Raw genomic sequence first — 20,175 nt, forward strand, 5'->3', positions numbered from 1 at the left:
ACCCATCTAATTTTCAAATCATCCACTGGCATCTTGGTTTCATCTTCCTTTTCCTGTTTCTGAGAGCCCTTGCTTTTTAAAAAACATATTAAGAAAGTAAACAAATGAATTTTGTCCAGTGTCAGTAATGTTTTAAATATACTGTCTTCATGCTCATGTTGAGTATAACATCTTCGTCTTCTGTTCTGTAAATGTTTCATCCTTTCACAGGCCCCTTGTTCTGTTTACATGGTTTTCTCATTCTTCCATGAGAAAAGGTCTGTCTGGGCCTGTATTTCCAGGGGGCAAGTTCACCAATTCCTCAAGGCCTCCCTCATCGTTCACCTGGGTCCTGTTAGGATTCTGGTCTTAGAGTCTAAGCTCCAGGGAACACTGATGTGCAGCACCTGTAGCAAGGTTTGTGTTAATGACATGATAGTTCTCTCTTGTATTTTAATATCAAACTTTGTAAAAGGTGGATAGTATTAAAGTTTGATGAGAGCATAACGACATGCTGGTGGTAGAATAAACCAGAAAAACCTCTGTGAAAGGTAATGTGTATCAGAGTGTTATACTGCATCCCCTTTAAACTGATCCCATCCCTAGGAATGTGTCCTAACCTGACTAATGCATATGTATGATCCAAATGTCCATTGCAGTAGTATTTACAGTGGAAAAAAAAGAAATTACCTAAATTTCAACCACAAGGCATCAATCATGTGAAAATTGGTTATCTGTAAAATGAAATGCAGTTTAGCTGTTTAAAATTATACACAATTGACATGGAAATGGGTCTTCTAATATGACAACAAAGGAAACTGCATAAGATAATAAAATGTCATTTTTCATAGTAACAATGTATATTTATGTATGATCGAGGTAAAAGTATGAAGTTAATATACCATGACTTTAGCAGTGTTTGTCTCTGGATAACAGAGTTATGACTATGCTTTTAAAAAATCCTATTAAATACATATATATTTTTAAAATTCTGTTAGAGTGGGCTTCATTATAGATTTAATGAAAAGTAAAAGAGAAGCTAAGGTTAAGATTAAAAGAACATTTGGTTGCCTATGGAGGAGGTATAAATTCTGACAAACATTCTTGATGAGCAGGTGGTGGATGTATTTTGAAATTGTCTGGCACAAGGAGCCAAATTAGCAGCACTGGAGACTGATACCAGCATGAATCCTGGGTAGATACAGCATGATCTCCAGGGCACTCTGAAGAGAATGACCACATTGCTAGCTCTCAAGAAGTGGGAAACAGGGCAAGACAGAATTGCAGAATCATGACAAAGTCCAAGTGAACCGGCCAAATTAACTTCGAAGGGAGCAGAGGCGAAGGCTGAAGACTGTGAATGCAGGAACTTGGGGTGTGTCCTTTGATCACATGATAAAGTCTTTCAGCTGTTCATACCAGCTCCAGCTGGGGGACATATAAATTAGTATGGTGACAGGCAAGAGTCCCGGATGTGAGAACATTAATAGCTTCCAGAAGCCAAATACCTGGGAATAACTTTTAAACAGCTTGAGTCTCTGGCCAAATCTGTGGTTTTGGAGCCAAGGCAGGGCATAGGATTAGAGTGGTGCTGGCCCAAAGCTGTGGAAAAGGAGCCCAGAGAAACCAAACAGAGCATACTGGGGGAAGGCAAGGTCAGACACAAAATCATTCAGTGAAGCGAGAACTGGACCCTCCTGAAGCCCTACAATCTGTGTTCTTCAGGTCACAAGAAGGTGGCGAAGCCCAGAGAGGTTCTTTAGGTGACCATTTGTTGAGGCTTTGACCTCCCAAAAGGGCAGAGCTTAAACCACAGGTGGCAAACACAAGGTCAGAGGGCCGAATCCAGCCCTCCAGCTTGCTTTATCCAGCCAGGCACCTTGTTTCTGCCTAGCAGCAGCGGTGAGCTCTCGCTTCACTGTTAAGGAGTAGTTATGTTTATACAGTCCTAAAATTTCATTCAGCCCTTTGAAGGCAACTGCGAGGCTGATGTGGCCCCCGGTGAAAATGTGTTTGACACTCCTGGCTTAAGCTATCCAAGATAAAGCTCCCATGGGACTCCACCATCTAAGAATCTGTAAGTCAAGGAGCAATTTTTGTACATCTTTTATGTTCTTCTGGCAACCTGGGCCAGTCAATGCTGGGCCTGCATTTCAAAAGACTCTGAGCATTAAGCTGAAAGGGAGCCAGTAGTGACATTTAACAGATTAGTTACAAAACAAAATAATACGTGCTTTAAAGAAGGGTGACCTAAATGATTTGAAGGAAATTCAGTTCTTGGGGAAATACTGACAGCTTTGCAAAAAAAAAAACAACAGTAAGTTGGCTGGGGCTGGGTGTTAAGAGATGAGTATGTGGAGATACAGTTCTTCCCAAGTAGAGGGAGCTGCATGTCCAGCACTGCATCCTTTTGATTGGGCCACTTTTAAGATGATTCTTTGTAAGTTTTTCTCCCAGGCACTCATGATTCGTATATCCTCCAGTTATGTGCTTCAGAGTTCAGCCCTTTAATCATAACCTTCTTCAAAAAATACAGCAATTAACAGTTCCCATTTAACATCTCATCCTCTTATAAATATATAACTTTCAAAAAGTAAACGCATAACTGTCAGGCTACTATAAAGTGAAATGTGAAACCTTTTATTTCATTTAACTCATCAGTTAATAAGACAGAGTGAGATGTTACAATCAATTCAGAGAGTATTTTAGAAATTAGGTATATATAGACCATTTAACAAGGAAATGTTGCTAAAATAGCTATAAAAAATACTGGTAAGCATGATGCTAAGTGAAATAAGCCAGGTGGTAAAAGACAAATACCATATGATCTCATCTCTAAGTGGAACCTCATCAACAAAACAAACAAGCAAGCAAAATATAACCAGAGACACTAAAATAGAGAACAAATTGACAGTAACCAGAGGGAATGGGAGGGAGGGATAAGCGGGGGAAATAGGGAAGGGCCATCAAAGAACACGTATATGGGACACGTGGACAAAGCCAAAGGGGGTAGGTTCGAGGGTGGGGGGCATGGCAGGGTGAAAATGGAGACAACTGTAGTTGAACAACAATAAAAAAATAAATATGGGTAAATATCCAAACTACCATGCACTTTGGAGTTATCTGTTTTAGTAATAAATAAAAAAATGAAGAATTACTTGCATGTCTATCAGACAAAAATCATTGAGTTAACAAATAAACAAGTAACTATACTAAGTTTGAGATCTTTAATCAAAAGTAAATAATACTTTGAGTTGGGTATATTCTTGTAGATAATCCTTGGGTGGCTTTTGCCCCCAAATGACATTTTAAAAAATGTGCCACAACCTTTGAACGTTAAGGCCTTCCTTTATATTTTATTCTTTGTATCTAAAGAATAGATATTTCCTTTGTATCTAAGTCTTTTGGAGTCTGGAGGAATATTTATCCCTAAAATATTCATCACAGGTTGGCTTAAACATGCCAAGGGGCAGTTGTGTGTAGTTGTTTGCAGGCCCCCTTTTTTTAAACAAAAGTAAAATAAGGCAGGTTTACTTATCTTTGAATTTTTTGTTAAAATGCTGGGGTGCCATCAGAGTGAGAAACTGGTTGGTATTGATGAGTATTCACATTCCCTTGTAAATCCAACACGCTGGATTGGCAGAGTGTCTACGGCATAAAGGTATTTTCACCAAAGTCAAAGGTGTGTTCAACTTGTTTCAAAGAAAGGCGCTATTCTCATATAGGTCTTTTGTTAAAATATTAGTAAGAGGAATCACAGCTTCATTTCTTTTATATTTTTTCTCATCAATAATATATGCTTTTTTCTTTCTAATATTTTCCTGACAACCCCAACTTATAGAACATTTCTCCTATCTCATGCAGTCTGCTGAAAAGAAATCAGTGTTTTTAGAGTGTTTGCTGTGTCTCAAAGAAATAACTAAAACCTTTTTTTCTCATTCTCTCATCAGCACCATCCCTTCTTCAAATCTCATATGACAAAAGAAGAGAAAGTGTTAGGTGATGAAAAGAGAGAATTTCTAGTTAGTAAAAATAGAGTTTCTAATCCATGGGATAAGTGTGATTTACAATGTTCTGTGTCATAGGGCTTTATCTGGTCTCATCCGTTTATTTTACAGAAGCAACAATAGAGATAGAGCCAGGGAAATGATATGACTTTGCCAAGGTCACACAGTTGAAGGAGTTGAAGGTAGCTTCTGGAACTGCATGTTTATTCTCAGTGTGTGCAGTGTTATATATTTAGGAAATTAGCATCCATGAACATATTTCTTAGATATGTTTTCAATAATCACAGAGAACTATGCTGTTTTATTTTATTTTTTTAAAGATTTTATTCATTTATTTTTAGAGAGGGAAGGGAGGGAGAAAGAGAGAGAGAAACATCAATGTGCGGTTGCTGGGGGTCGTGGCCTGCAACCCAGGCATGTGCCCTGACTGGGAACCGAACCTGCAATGCTTTGGTTTGCAGCCCACGCTCAATCCACTGAGCTATGCCAGCCAGGGCATGCTGTTTTATTTTCTTGAAGCAAGAAGATGTACTCTGTATCATTACAACACACTTTGAGCTTCAACTTCACCTACGCTAACGATGAGTTGTGTGCATAGATGGGGACACAAACCTTTGGAAAGCCGCTGCACATGCTGGCACGCTCTTTGGTTGGTCTGAGACAGGAAAAGGCAAATTCCAGAGGCTCATGTTGAGTATATTTGTCTTTGAGAGTAAGATAAGGTTCCCAGAAGATCTTTAATTATACCGCTGGTTTCTCACAGGAAGCCCTACTGTTCATGACGGCACAATGTCTTAAATGCTATATTTAATCTTTATTAGGGTGCACCCTGAGCCGACTTGATGGTTTCTATTGCTTTTGCCAGAGGGGCATGTGTTCATGGTCGACATGGACAGCTGTCATTTTTTTAAATCAACTTTATTGAAGTATAATTTCCACACAATGAAACACACCATTTTAAATGCATGGTTCAATGAATTTTGAGAAATGTTTACCCCAACATAACCACCACCACAATCAAAATTCAGAACAATTTTATCAACCAATAAAGTCCTGTGACAGCCATCGATTTTGATTTTCATAGAACGCTTGCTTAGGTACTTGGCCTTTTGCCTGCCTGAGATGGGGCTGTTAAGCCAGCCTTGCAGACTCCAAGGAGCTTTTTAAAACAGAGCACAGGTGTGAGTGTGAAACAATAGAGCTCAGGTCCTATTTTAAATGACTGAATCATTACATCAAATACTGCGATTTGCCCTGGGCAGTGGTTCTTAATTTGAAGTGAGTCTCCTCACACACACATTTAATTCTGTGTTTGAAAGAGGAGGAAATAGCTTCCCAAATCCATCTAATGATTAGTTTCTGTCCTGAGAGGGAAAAGCTAATGCATATTTGTAGTTGTTGAAATGGGTCATCCCTTTTTAGAAAGATGACTGGGTGGTTTGGTTTATCTTATGGTATCAACACTGCATGTCATGGTGTGACAGGTGCAATCGTTTTATAGGTGCGGTGCAGTGCAAAGATAGCACTGTGAAGGTTGTTTACTTATAAATCACCATGCCAGTAACTAAGTTGTCTTTCTGCTATGCCAATGGTGAAGTTTAAGGCCTGGTCTGAAAGACTGAAGAAAGAGGTTTATATTGATGAGGCGAATTAAAGGACAAAGACGGTTAAATTCTACAAAAGTAAATACAGCAGCTACTCCTTTTCATTAAATAGCTGCATCACAAATGTTTAAATGTCACTTTCTTTGAGTTATCTTTGTCTTGCTTCCTAGAAAAATAAAATTAAAATCTTAAAAAGAAATATAAATGATAATCCAAGGAAAAATAACTTTCAGCGATACTCAGTTATTGGAAAAGCTCCATTATTTCCTATTCTCAAACTCCATTAATTTCTGCTTCCTTCTTCTTTCTTTCTTTTTTATTGAAAACAATTTCATTTTATGAAAGGAAGGAGGAACAGAACATAAAATCAGATTGTTACCAGAAGGTGGACCAGCCCTAAGTGGGCCTGCCTAGGTAGCATGTGGGTTCTTGACTTTGCATAGGAAAGATTTCACAACACAAGTCCAGGTAATCTTGAGAGAATGTTTATCAAAGCTGTGGACACTGAAACAAAGAAGGGCTTAGGATAGAAGAAGCAACAGTAAAGAGCCTAAGCGGGCTGTTTTGGCTCTTTGGAAATGGTATAGGAAAGAAATGAGGCTAGGCAGAGCTGCTTTGGCTCACTGAGAAGTCAGAGAATAGGGAGCCTTGGAGACAGGTTCAGGAGGCTGGGCTGGGCTGAGCTGCCACTGCCCATTGCTCCCGATTGCAAGTCTCCTGGGGTGCCTTAGAGTTTAGAAGATATGTGCCTGTGGGGGAAGAAAAGACGGAAGAAAAAGGTGAAGGTGTACTCACAGGAGGGAGAGGTTGCCCTGGGAGCTTCATTTTAAGGGTTTTTAAAGGCTGGGAATTAGGGGAGATCCTAAGGGATGATCTCAATAGAATATTCATCAGCTTTTCCAGGTGTATACTTTCAGGGTTGTGGTCTCCACTGGTTGGTCGATGCCAGAGCAGAGGGTCATTGGTCCTGGAGTCACCCACCTGGTTTTGCAGCTTTTCTGTTCCTGGGGCTGAAAAACCCTAGGTTTAGATGTTACCTGTGTCTGGCTGTAAATTGCTTGGCCATTTTGTTCAGCTATTTGTCTCAGTTTCCCCATTTTACTTGCCAAGGAATTTTCCTAGCTTCTTATTTTCCTACTTCAATATAAGCTCATCTATTCCCATCACATTTTAAGATATGTCATATGGACTGATCAATAGTTTGGGGCCTCTATGATTCATTGAGTTTTTTATGCAAAAAAAAATTGTGCATCCTTGAAAGTTTGCCAGTCAGTATAAAGCTAACTGGGAATAAATAAAGTTCTAAATTCAGATAGGTAATATATATTTCTACAAATATTTTGACATGGAGAAAATCAGCTTTTGACCTAGTTACGTAAGTTCAACATTGGATTTTACTTGTGCATACTTCATTAATAAGTGGAACTTGAAGTTTAGTGTCATGTGTCAAGTGACACCAAAAGAACAAAGTGGAGACTATGAACATCCCTGCCAGTCTAATAACCTTGACACTGGCATCAAATGATCTACTATACATGGCGTTTTTAATACCAGACTGTAGGCTCATCTCTGTTCTCCTTACTTTTGCCAAAATCCTTTACCTATTATCAAAGTCTTCCTGATAGAAATGATTTTAGCTTCAGTTATAGTTGATAGGCTTAAGTTATTAATGCATATGGAAAGCTGTTATTCCTGAACAAGAAGTCATGACCTGAGGCCTGCATGACTCTAGGAGGTCAACAAGCAATTCAGTGTTTGGGCCCCAGGGGTTCTGCAAGTGATGGAGATGGTATCTGAGCTGTTGTGTTCCAGGAAGGGAACATCCACGACACAGACAGACAAAGAAATACTGGGAAAATCCCCATAGGACTGTACCTCTTATCTGATTAACCTTTTTTCCTAAACCACATACCTACCCCTTCCTTCTTGCTATAAAAAGGTCAGCTTGAGATGAGATGTTAAGACAGTTTGGTGGCACATAAGCCTCCACCTTTTCACATCACTAGCATCTGAATAAAGTGCCATAAAGTTTCAATCCTTGTCTCTACTTATTGGTTCTGGTAGTGACAGGCCGTGCAAATGCTGACTTTCCGGTTTCATTCCTTCCTTCACTCTGGCCAGGTGGATCCCACTGTTGGAACATTATCCCATGCACCAAAAGATTGGAGTTTCCATTCCTCATCAGCACACTTACCTAGGTCATGAGTTTAATTCCCGGTTGAGGCATGTACAAGAGGCAACCAATCAATGTTTCTCTCACATTGATGTCTCTCTCTTTCTTTTTCTTTCTCTCTCTCTCATATCAATGAAACATATCCTTGAGTAAGCATTTTTTAAAAAAAGTCTTTGTATCTTCCTTTCTTCCTTTTTTCCCTGAAAATAACCTATCAGTCTGGGTCTTTCTGTAGTTACTTGGGTCCTAATAATCCTCATCCTCATAGCTGCTTGTTTCCCAATTTAGCATACTGGTTGAGTACTGTTTTGAGCTAAGTAGTTAGGGATTAAATCCTAACTCAGCTGGTCCACAGTTTACATTACCATTCTAAGTTATCCTATCAGGTAACTATTATTTCCCTTATCTGTGAGATGGAGAAACTGATCTGCCTTAGAGGGCTGTTCTGAGGCTTAAATGGAAATATGTTTTTAAAAAATATAGCATAAAGCCTGGCATCCAGTATGCATATGATGCATGCCAGCCATCTGTATTATTCTTATAATTATCCTACCCTTACATTATCTTACATCCACTGTTACCTAATGTATATATCTGAGGTTTTTGGTGTACTTTTTGAGAGAGACAGGCAGATTTTAAATCTATTTTATTTCCCACATTTTCACACTCTTTCAAACTTTGGAGACTTGGAAACCATTTTTAAGTTTGGTGATGAAAATTTTGTTTTAAACCAGAGATTAGGGCTGGGAGGTGAGGATGTAAATTAAAAGATAAATCAAGGCAGATAAGACTTTCCCATTTGTTTCATAACCCTGAACAGAGTGACAAATGCCTTTTTCAAGTTGGTAGGTGACCATCAGTGGGAAATTTATTTCTCTGGATATTTTTCTTTTTCTTTTCTTTCTCTTGTTTTAAAAAATACTAATTTAAAGAGCAAAATAGAAGAACGTGTTTTAAGTGTGGTCTTTGGAATCTTGCAAACCTGGCTTTAACAGTTCTATGTATGACCTTGAACATATCCTCTTAATGTTATCTTTAGAAATGGGAGTAGATAACAGGATTATATTGAGAATTAAATGGGATGATGCAGGCAATTTGCTTAGCACAGCACTTGCTGCTCAATAAATGTTAGTTATTAGTATTATGATGTTTATTATCACTATCCAAGGACAATACTGAAATTGTGGTAGACAGAACACAGGCTTTGATGCCAGGGAGAACTGGGCTGGTCACTTCACCTCTTTGAACTTCAGTGTCTTCTTCTGTAAAATGGAGACGATAATGCTTTCTTAAGAGGGCTGTTGTTGATGAGGTACCACTTATAGGTGAGATCATATAGTATTTGTCTTTCACCGCCTGGCTTATTTCACTTAGCATCATGCTCTGCAGCTCTTCTAATCAACAAAACAAACAAATGTGCAAAATAGAACCAGAGACTTGGACATACAGAAGAAACTGACAGTGACCAGAGGGGAAGTGGGAGGGAAATAACTAGGTAAAGATAGAAAAGCAGCAAGCAAAGGAACAAGAATAGAGGACTCATGGGCATGGACAAGGGGGCAAATTGACTGTGGCAGTGAGGGGGGTCAGAGTAGGGGTGAGCAATGGGGAAAAAGGCAGGACAACTATAACTGAACAACAATAAATTAAAAAAAAATAAAAAATAGTTTATTCTGAGAAAAAAGAGGGCTGTTGTATGCACCAAATTACATGATGTCCATAAGAAACACCAGGCACGGGACTTTGGTAATCAACAGCTTTTATCCTAGTCCAAGGACAACGTCAGTCATTACAGATCTTTCACCAGGGCCTACCTACTAAACAACTGAATTGTTTTCCTTTTCACATGTTTGTATATATGTACATAAATTTGTCAACTATAATGATCTCCCCCAATATCACTATTTTATTTTTTCAATTTACCTTCTTGGCTTATTTCCATATTATATTTTATCTTGTGTGACTCATCAGGTATTATTTTTCTACCTACTGTTTTATTATTTTTTTTCTTTACAGTTAAATGAGCACTTATATGGTATGCAAAATACTCAGTTTCCTGATATATTTAAATAAATATTTTTCTAATATCTTTTTCTTTTAGTAGGTTCACAAGCAAAGGTATATTATCATCATCATAATGAAATAGCCATATGTTGTTCTCTTGTTTTGAAGCTGGTTATTATTCTTCCATAGAGCCGGTAAACACCCCATTTTACTTCTTTTGATTTTTTCCCATCATTTTGTCTGTCTTATTTGATTCTGTCTCCTTCTAGAGTGAAATTTGCTAAACAGTGTCAGGTGTGGCTCTAATTGTTTTCCCCTGATTACCAGCATTCAGTACTTTTCTTGTTTGCTTGTATCTCTTTCAAAACATAGAAAGTGTTTCATGGTTGTTTTAATTGGCCTTTCTTTGTTGCTTAGGTTGAACATTTTATTATTCTCTCATTAAAATTTGCATTCCTTGGAATGAGGCACACAATTTGCTTAGCACAATTAGCTTAGATTGTTCCTTTAGTGCAACATATTGTTTATTTTACCAATGAGGAAGCAGAAGCCTTGAGAAGTCAAGTTGCCCAATGTCGCAGTCCGATGAATGCTTATTCACAATCTCCTGGGCACGCTCAAATAAAATGGTTTTCAACAGTGTGGGGTACGGGCCAACAGCATACGCATCACCTGGAAACTTGTTAGAAATGGAAAAGTTTGAGCCTCTACCCCAGAACTACTGAATCACAATGTCTGGAAATGGGGCCCAATGGTCGGTTTAGCAAGCTCCCCGGTGATGCTCATGTTCTAAAGTTTGAAAGCCACTGATTTAATAGATTCTTTTTCCTCTGTGGGAGAGATTATTGATTTCTTGCTAATAAACCTTGGTTTTGTTCACTTATCAAAAGGCGATCAAACAGGGAAGGTGAGTGAAAATTTAGGACAGGGTTTCTCAACCTTAGTGCGATTGATATCTTGGGCCAGATAATTTTTATGTTGTAGGAGGCTGTCCTGTGAATTACAGAATGATTCCTCTTTAGACACTAGATTCTCGAATGTCATGTCACCCCTAAGCTGTGACAACCACAATTATTCCCTGAGACCTACACCCCTCTTCTAAGGGTGGGAATCACTACAACTCACATCTATTGTAATCTGAGCCTCTTAATCTCTCCTCCTGATTGCCTGTGATAAGATTAGGCATGTGACCTAGATCTGGCCAAGAAGACCTGAGGAGAAATCCTTTGAGAAATCCTCAGAAAAGCTTTCTTTCATATAAATTGTATATGCACAGGATGAAATGTCTTCTTTCTTCCTTCTCTTTGGACATTATCTTGCATATGTAATGCTTGGAGTTGTGGCATCCTTGTGTCATCAGGGGAATGCCTATAGGGTCAGAGAGAACTTGTCATCATTGAGATACTACATCAATCAGTCCAGAAAGCAGCCACCATCAGACATTCTATTATTTCAGAAAATGACCTCTTCTTTCTATAACCTTTACTTTGTTTGCACAACTTGGAGCTAGAACATCCTGATATATGCACTATAACTGGAGATACTGAGTTTACAAAATCTGGCAACGGGCAGTTATAATATGCATATGTCTTAGTCCTTTCCAAATAACGGAATTGCAGTAAACTACAAATATAAATTATATAAAACAACACTAAACTGTTTCTGTAAAGATAATATGCAAGTAGTTTATGCATGAACACCATTTTTTATGTGTTTATGTATGAAGTTTGTCTTCCAATAGCATTGAAAATGCAACTCTCCAGAAATCACATTCGCGATATCTGTATTAGGAAAATTCCATTACAATGAGCTATTCTGGTATAGAGCAGGGCCATTATGCTAGATCTCAGGGGGCATTTATTAGTGAATATGTGCCCAGGTGTCTTTGCTTGGTGATAATGAAATTTTTTTGTGACATTCAACATCACTAAAATGTAATTTTATCTCTTCATTGCACATTGTTCCTTTTCTTGTTTTAAAATAATTGGCCTCAAAAGTAATACTTAAATGCTAGAGGAATGAAATATTGTACATTTTGATTCACGTATTTCATAGTCTAACATTTGAATGAACAAAAATACAACCACAGTGCTCATGATTTATTCATCTATAGTCACAAAGAAACTTGAGATGGGTAGAAATGAGGAATAAGTTCTGGTTGATATAAAGATGGAAGCTAGATGTTACAGCTTATTAAAAACTAACAAATAATAACAAAAATTAATATTGGGTTGGCCAAAAAGTTTGTTTTTTGCATATGATGGCTCTAGTAGTGCTTAGATGTCTTTAACTTTATTTGAAACAATTCATGTTAGACTGCATTGTGACAGCTGTCATATCAGCATGCATTAAAAAATCTTATCAAAATTGGTAAATTTATGTGGAGCCATTTTAATATTGAAGATGGAAGAAAATATGCAACATTTTTGGTGTATTATGCTTTATTATTACAAGAAAGGTAAAAACACAACTGAAACATAAAGATTTGTGTAGTATGTGGAGAAGGTGTTGTGACTGATTACATATGTCAGAAGTGGTTTGCAATGTTTCTCTGTACTATTGACATTTTGACCAAATAATTCTTTGCTGTGGGGCTGGCTTATGCATTGGAAGATGTTTAGCTGCACGCCTGGCCTCTGCCCACTAGAAGCCCACAGCAGAAGATAGCTGACATCCTCAAAATATCCAAATCAATAAAGTTAACAGTGAAAATGAAAAATGAGTCTTTTAACGTACAGAAAAACTAAATGGACTTTTGGCCAACCCAATAAGTTCATGTTGGATATTGATGAGAATTTAGCGAGTTTGTCTCCTAGAGGCATAGCGGTAGAATTACACTCTCAGACCCAGTTAAATTAACATGATGGCCACACAAGCGCACCTACATGAGGTCACCTACACTAAATCCAAAACAAGAACCTCTGCTTGATTGTCACTTCTCCTCTTGCTTAGTCACCATCCTCTCTCCATGTCCTGAAATCTAGGAAATAAGTTATTAAATTAATGATAGCCAGCCTACCCTCTATAAAATAGGAAAAGGGAGGTAGGAGAAAGGAGAATGAGCTAGCATATGTAAATAAATACAAGACACAGTAGGGAGGGAAGAAAATAAGAATAGCTAATATAGTTCTGATTTTTGCAGCCAGTCATGAGGCTATAAATATGCAAAATAATTTTTTGATTTCTTGGATTCAATATATCTTCCTTCCAAAATATTGTGAAGCAATCTATTTTCACTTGATAATCAAGGTCAATCACGCAGGCAGTGTATTAATCCCCTTTTGCTTGTTTTTAGCATGATTAGTCTGAAATAACCAGGTGGAAGTCTCAAGAGAACCATTATTGTATTTACTAGTCTATGCATTCTTATTCAGGTATTCAGAGCCCAAAGTGGCAAGTCTGCATGATCATAGACTCTGCATCCCATGGCCCTTGCTGTTTCATGACTGCTTTTTATGGACTACCAATGTTCCATCTTCTCATGATAACTAGTTCCTCACTGCCTACAAAAACATAGCTATCAGAAGACCAGTCCAACTTTCTTATTTTTTTAATGAGAGAAAATTTATATAGAAAGTCACAGAGGTAGAAGTGAGCTATAGAAGGAATGGGCTCAGAAAACAAGTTACAGAGGCAAAAGAAGGGCCCCTGGAGCTGGGAAGAATGAAAGAGGCAAGGAAAACATGCCAGGGGGAGGAGGAGAGGGAGAGGGGAAAGGCTCTGTGGGACCCAAAACAAACAAAAAAGGGATACACCAAGCCCTTCCTTATTGTCCCCACATAATTGATTGCAAGTCAAAGTCTTCCACAGATATATCTAATGTGGAACCAAACTCATATGTATGTGCCTCAGTATTAGAGGGGGCTCTGCTCTGGGAAGTTGGTAGATACACTGGGGGAAATCATCAAATTATTGAGTTTGGGGCAGCCAGGAATGACATCTCTCCAAAGCATCAGTGCTGCCCCAGCACCTATTGCCCGCTCAAACTTAACATATTTGTGGGCTAACCTGTTCAGGTACATAAGTTATAGGTTTCCCAAATTTCTTTTTTTTTTCCATTAACATTCCTGCCAGAAAAAAACACAGTGACATAAAATTTCTTTTATTGACATGGGAGCAGAGACATCTCAAGAACAGCACTATTCCCAATATCAAAGTAAGGGATCCCTTGCTCATACCCCAAATTTAATTTTACTATGGTCCAAATAACTTTCCCACTCACCAAACATAACTGGCATTAAAGACATTACATACATCTTCGATGACATCATTTTAAATTGTTAAAATTCTGCAAATTAGACAGTTGTTTGAATGTAATGTAAACCGGACTTCTAGGAGGCATCATAGACACACTTTCCTTAATCTGCCTTATATCTAATGTGTTATCATCACCTGACACTCTCTGTTTACTTCCATCTCTCCATCTCTGGCATTCACTTCCTGCTGATCATTTAATTCTTTCCTCAGAATCACCTACCTGAACCCCCTGAACTTGGTTTCCCTCCCTGCTCCAACATGGCCTGCATATCATCACCCCAATTTCCTTCTCCCAAGTGGAAAATTGTCCATGCCATTTCCTTTTGAAAAATGCTTTAGTGGTTCATCCACGCCAGGCTGCTATCTTCTAGCTATCAGTCGGACTCTGAGTCCTGCACATTCTGATTCCTGTCCTTTTGAACGTCCTTAGCTCTTACCACTTACCCGGGTGAACGCCAAGTCAGTGCAACAGAAATACTTAATTTTCCATATTTGCCCAACAATTTTTTAAACTGGGGCCTTTGGGCATGCTGATCTCCTTGCTTAGAATGTCCTTTCTACCAAACTACATGTTTTTATTTTATGATCTATTGAGAAGCCTTTCCCGGTCTGTTTAGGATTATTTACTTAATACATGGGGTCTCTACTCCAATTTGTACACACCGCTGTAATATGCTCACCTCACTGTGTTTTGACTGGTAACGTTTGTCATTGTTTATAAACATCTGTGTCACTTCTTCAAAGTGAGCGCTGGGAAGAGGTGGCCGCAGATCTTGAATCTCAAGATTGGTGTGGTGCCTTGCATTACGTATTAAGCCCTACCATTTCTTGTTAAGTAAGTAAAAAGATAAATGGTTTAGAGCTGCATGCACAGCTGGTACTTATTCTTTCTTGTAAGATTTAAACTCAGAAATTTTGAAACCCTGGGTTGTCATTGCTGAAATAAGCTTAGTATTTTACAATGGCCATTTCAGGAGATTTGTGGACGGTAAATTAGCCACTGGAGGGAGCCCACAAACCATGAACTTAGAGAATTGTACCACTCACAAAGTTCATCAATTTAAAATAATTGTAAAGTAGATCTTCATATTTAAAATAAGGCGACTTATGCTGCTAAAATGGTTTCTAAACTAGACTGTAACTTGAAAGGAAATCAGATAAAACTCTGAGCTTGTGTTTTTATCAGAACGACAAGTCATGTCACAGAAGACAAGGAAGAGAGCAAATAGGAAAAAAATAACGAATTCAAAATGCAGGGGTAGTTTCGGCTTGAAATATTGGTTTGACAGTTTTTCTCTGCGTGTATGACAATATAATATTTAAACTTTTTTTAAAGCATGTTTTCAAAATGGTGCTATTAGATGAATAGACCAATTATAATGTGCTGGTTCTTAAGATAGTATTTGTGATATTTGGAATGGTTTGTTATTAACTTAGTGGCCTAAATTTCTTTCATTTTAATTAATTATGATAAAGATAATTCTGTTGTCTCTATTGTATATTGTTAAAAAGTCAGAAATCTTCTAGAATAAGAAAATTTTAAAATGGTTAAGTATACATGATTATGCAAGTTCAAAAATTTGAGATTTTAAGAAAAGTAAACACATATATATAAAATGGCTTAGAGACACATATACAAATATTTTATCATTGGATCTTTCCAAACTGGCTAAATAAATTAGGTAAAGTCTTTGAATATATAAAAAAGTTGCTTTTGTAAATTATCTAAGGCAGTGATTATCTTTAGGTTGATCTATAGCCTATATAATCAAAATAATTTTTCTTTGCATGATAAAATCAAAAAACTAAATTCCTCAAGTGATAGTTGTTATTGAAAGTCTGCACGGAGTAGAAACTGATGGTTGCCTAACTCAGGTAGTAGAATCTATAACAGTAGCATTGGTAAGATGTGGAATGTATTACTAATGACTAATTTCCTAAGTTCTGAGACAGCTAGACCTAACAGCAGGGGAATTCTAATTGCTGTCAACTCTCAATTTCAAATTTCTCTGTAAAGCGACTTTCACCCTTCAGGACACTATTGTTACTCTCTCTCTCAACAGTTAAAATTTCAGGAGTACTTCAAGATAATTAATTTTTTAAATCATGTTTATTGTTGTTCTATCACAGTTGTCCTAATTTTTCCCCCTTTGCCCTCCTCCGCCCATCCCCCCCCACCCCCCCACTCCCATAGTCAATTCCCACACTGATGTCCAGTTCCATGGGTCATTCATACATGCACTTTTTCTAGTCCCTTCCCCTTCTTTCCACCATCATTCCCTTCCCCTCTCCCCTCTGGTCACTTTCAGTTTGTTCCATGTTTCCATGACTGCGGTTCTATTTTGTTTGTTAGTTTCTTTTCCTAATGATCAAGATAATTAATTTGAATGAGCTCAGTGGAAAGCATTTAGTGAGGTAAATTATTTGAGGACACATTAAAACATTTAACAGGTTTCATATTTCACATAAATGCGAAGTTACCGTTATTGTTTAGTCTTTAAAAATGTTATCCCTGGAGGTCACGACTCATTTTTGCATATCGCACGGGCTTGCTCCCAGACCGCAGTCAGCAGAGTAAAACACACTGGTGACTTGGGTGCCCGTTGAGACTCAGCTGGCTGGTTGCAGCGTGGAAGGCACTTTTTCTGTTTGTTGATATTTTGACTCATGTTTTAAACTTTGTGCCAGATCTCATATTTACTTCCGTAAATATGCAATTCATATTTAGAATGGGCTCTATCTATGATAACAGCAGATGTGGATGAGATATAATGTTAATCTAGTCTGTTCTGTCTCATTTTCAAAGTGGCCCTAATCTACCGATCTCCTTCCAGTGTACCTCATAGAATTATCACCACCACTTTGGATGAGTCATTTGAGGATCCGGAGGTTACTTCCTGAGTGTCACGTAGAGCAAGTAAGAGTCAGCGTTCAGGCTGGGTCTGTGTGCCTCTAAAGTCCATTCTCTTCTCTGCCCCTGTGTTTTTCAAACATTTCTGATTGAAATTTATTCTTTTTTTAAAATTGTTTTCTGTTTCCTATTGATTTGGAGGTAATGTTTTTATTATTTTTAGAGAGGGAAGGAGGGAGAAAAAGAGAGAGAGAAATATCAATGTGCAGTTGCTGGGGGTTGTGGCCTGCAACCCAGGCATGTGCCCTGACTGGGAATTGAACCTGCGACACTTTGGTTTGCAGCCCGCTCTCAATCCACTGACCTACGCCAGCCAGGGCTGAAATTTATTCTTAAAAAAATGTTTTACATGAGACCAAATGCAGATATACACAAGAAAAGCATTGTTAGAAATACTTATCTTTACAACATGCAATTTACTCTGATACTTTGCATTCTATTCTACTCTATTTCATTTTGTAAGACATAAAACAATATGGTGATTTCACACCTCATGAATTGGTCACAACCCATGGTTAGAAAAACACTGATCTTCCCTTTAATTGTGGACTTTATCTTTCCGTGTGAATAAACCATTTTTGGAAATAAACTTCAGAGAGTCATTGAGCAGTAGAGATAGAAGGAGCAGAAAAGTTGATGGAGAGAGCCAGTGTCTTTAAATTTAATTACATTTAATTTAATTTTAAAATCCATTAAAGAACTATGTTTAGCTCCCTTGAATATAAATAGGACTTGTTTGGCAGATAACCAATAAATCTTAGTCTTGATATTTCTTCAAGTATATTTTGAGAGAAGTCATGATAGCATTAACAAGAGTTTTACCAAGTTAAATCGGTAGGGCCAATAATAGTTTTAAATCTAATGAGAACAAAGCACAACCAAGTCTATTTGGAGAAGCAAACTGAGGTAAAGACAAGAGTGTATTTTGAGAATGCCTTTTCTGGATCATTACATCCTTAGAGGTTTCTTGAGAAATTTATTTGGACAAACCCAAGGCAATCATTTATGATAGTTTTTCCCTTGAGGTCTCTGTGCCAAACCAGTGTATCTCTGACACTGCAGGCCTTTCAGACTGTAAACTAAAACATAGGAGAAATCCAGGCAAGCATCTCTCTCATTCTCTAAAAATTTGGATTCTTCCATTTCGGTGATTAAAGTTGCGTTCGAGGTGTTTTCATTTCCACTGCTCTTAGTGATATTTTCATTCAGAAAACCTCCTACCCCATGGAGAAAGTATCAGAACTTAATTTTTAAAGTAAATTTTAGTTTCCCTTGAAATGAATAGCTATCATATCAGCTACAATGGAATTAAAATGGATATTTTGCACGCACGAAGCAGAAACCAATATATTTGTTGTTTTTGATAATATTCTTTTGATTTAGTCATTTTTGATCAGCTTGGTTCTCTATTTCAAAGACTACTAAGCAGACAGAGTGGAACTTTTCTAAATCACATCAATGCCAGGTAACCTTTCTGTGAATTACTGAATTTGGAGAGTTAGTATAGATTTTAAAATAACAGAAACATACTGTATCTTCAGAATTTTAGATATCGACCACGTAGTAATAATAATAGTAGGATATGACCCGGTTAATTCATATCTCAGATGATTAGGACATTTCAAGGCCTCTGAGCCTGACCTCAGATGGATAGAAGCCCTTGGTAGAACCCTGGCTGGATACTGGCTGCTGCAGTGAAGTCACGGCATTCATTCTTCAGTGAATATTTTCAGCTTCCTGTGTGCTTGCCTCTGTTCTAAGCACTAGATAGATAGTACAGGTGAAACAGACAAAGCCTATGTGTTATATCCTTTATCAATACATTCTCATTAGGAAAAAACATAATTAATAATGACACAATATAGCATCAGCTAGTGAATAGGATTTTCAGGAAAAACCAAGAAGAGAAGGAGTTGAAAGGTGAAAGGTGAGGAGGTATTTGAATCAAGACAATAGGGGAAAGCCCACTGATGAAAGGATATTTGAACCCATCAAGCCCTTTCTTGAAAGCTGTGCTTCAAGTTTTCAAAGCTGATTTCCTGTCCTTTCCTACCTCCGTCTCTAGTTCATTGTCCCTTGAGCATGGTTGCAGGAGAATTCGAATGCCATGTACATCGATGCTGGTACATGGCTTGCCAGTAGACACTCCTGCTTGGCAAGATTTCCGTTTAATGTCTGTTGTTGCCTGTGAGCAGTGTTGAAGAGCTTTCTCTGGAATCTGTCTAAGATAGCACGGTTATCCTCGTATAACAGAACACTAATCTTTAGCAAATTTCTATTTTATTGACATATTGGATGCACTGATGCCTAATTGTGATTCTTTTTAAGATAATTAGATTTTTTGTGTTGAGAAGGGCTTTGTTTTTTTTTTTATTTGACTTAAAAGTATACCTTGTAGATTGTTTTGTGTTTGGTTATTTTGGGTTTTATTTTTCATAGGAGGTTGCAACAAGTTCCATTTAAATCAGTGTGTGTGAGTGTGTGTGTATGTGTGTGTGTGTTTCCTACCCACCCTGAAGAGCAGAACCACTTAGGGAAGGAGAGAACAGACCTATCAGGTCAATTAGTTTTGTGAACTGATTACTCACTGAGGACGTCCTCATGCAGCTACAGCAGACAGATCCTACAGGGACACCCAACTACTCCTACCTCCTGGTGTTTGTACCTTTGTGTAAACCTTCCCCCTGGTGTGTGTGTAAGACCTGAGACTTGCTCCTTACTGTGGAATGTGACTGAGGGAATGAGATGTCACTTTCTTTAACATATTACATTATACAAGACTCTGTCTTTGCAGACTGGAGCTAGAGATTATCCTTACCAGCTTGACGAAGTAAGTGGCCATGTTGGAGAGACTTATGTGGCAAGGAGCACTGAATGGTCTCTAGGAACTATGGGTGCCAGTGGGCTCTGGGCTAGCTTCCAGCTGGTAGCCAATAATAAGCCAGAGCCCTATGTCAGACTCCCTTGAGGAAATGAATACTGCCATCAAGTTTATTGAGCTTGGAAGGGGAGTTTTCCCCAGTTTAGCCTCCAGATGACAAAGCAGCCCAAGAGCTTAATTACAGCCTTATGAGACCCTGGATGGAGGGCTAAGCTGAGCATGGCTGAAGTCCTGACCTATGGAAATATTGAGAAATTAAATGTGTGTTGCTTTAAGCAGCTAAGTTTTTGATAATTCGTTACACAGCAATAACAAAAATGTCTAATAAAAGCACACTGAAATCCTTCAAAACCACCAAA

The 20,175-nt window shown here is 38.0% G+C and overlaps 1 protein-coding gene across 1 annotated transcript in view; it reads left to right on the forward strand.

Moving 5' to 3' along the window:
- Positions 1–20,175, forward strand: part of ZNF385D (zinc finger protein 385D) — a 749,898-nt gene that overhangs the window by 320,698 nt on the left and 409,025 nt on the right. The gene's annotated exons all lie outside the window — the stretch shown is intronic.

Source organism: Phyllostomus hastatus, unplaced genomic scaffold (genome assembly GCF_019186645.2).
Source record: "Phyllostomus hastatus isolate PE091 unplaced genomic scaffold, TTU_PhHast_1.1 phas_scaffold_129, whole genome shotgun sequence".
Classification (NCBI taxonomy): Eukaryota; Metazoa; Chordata; class Mammalia; order Chiroptera; family Phyllostomidae; genus Phyllostomus; species Phyllostomus hastatus.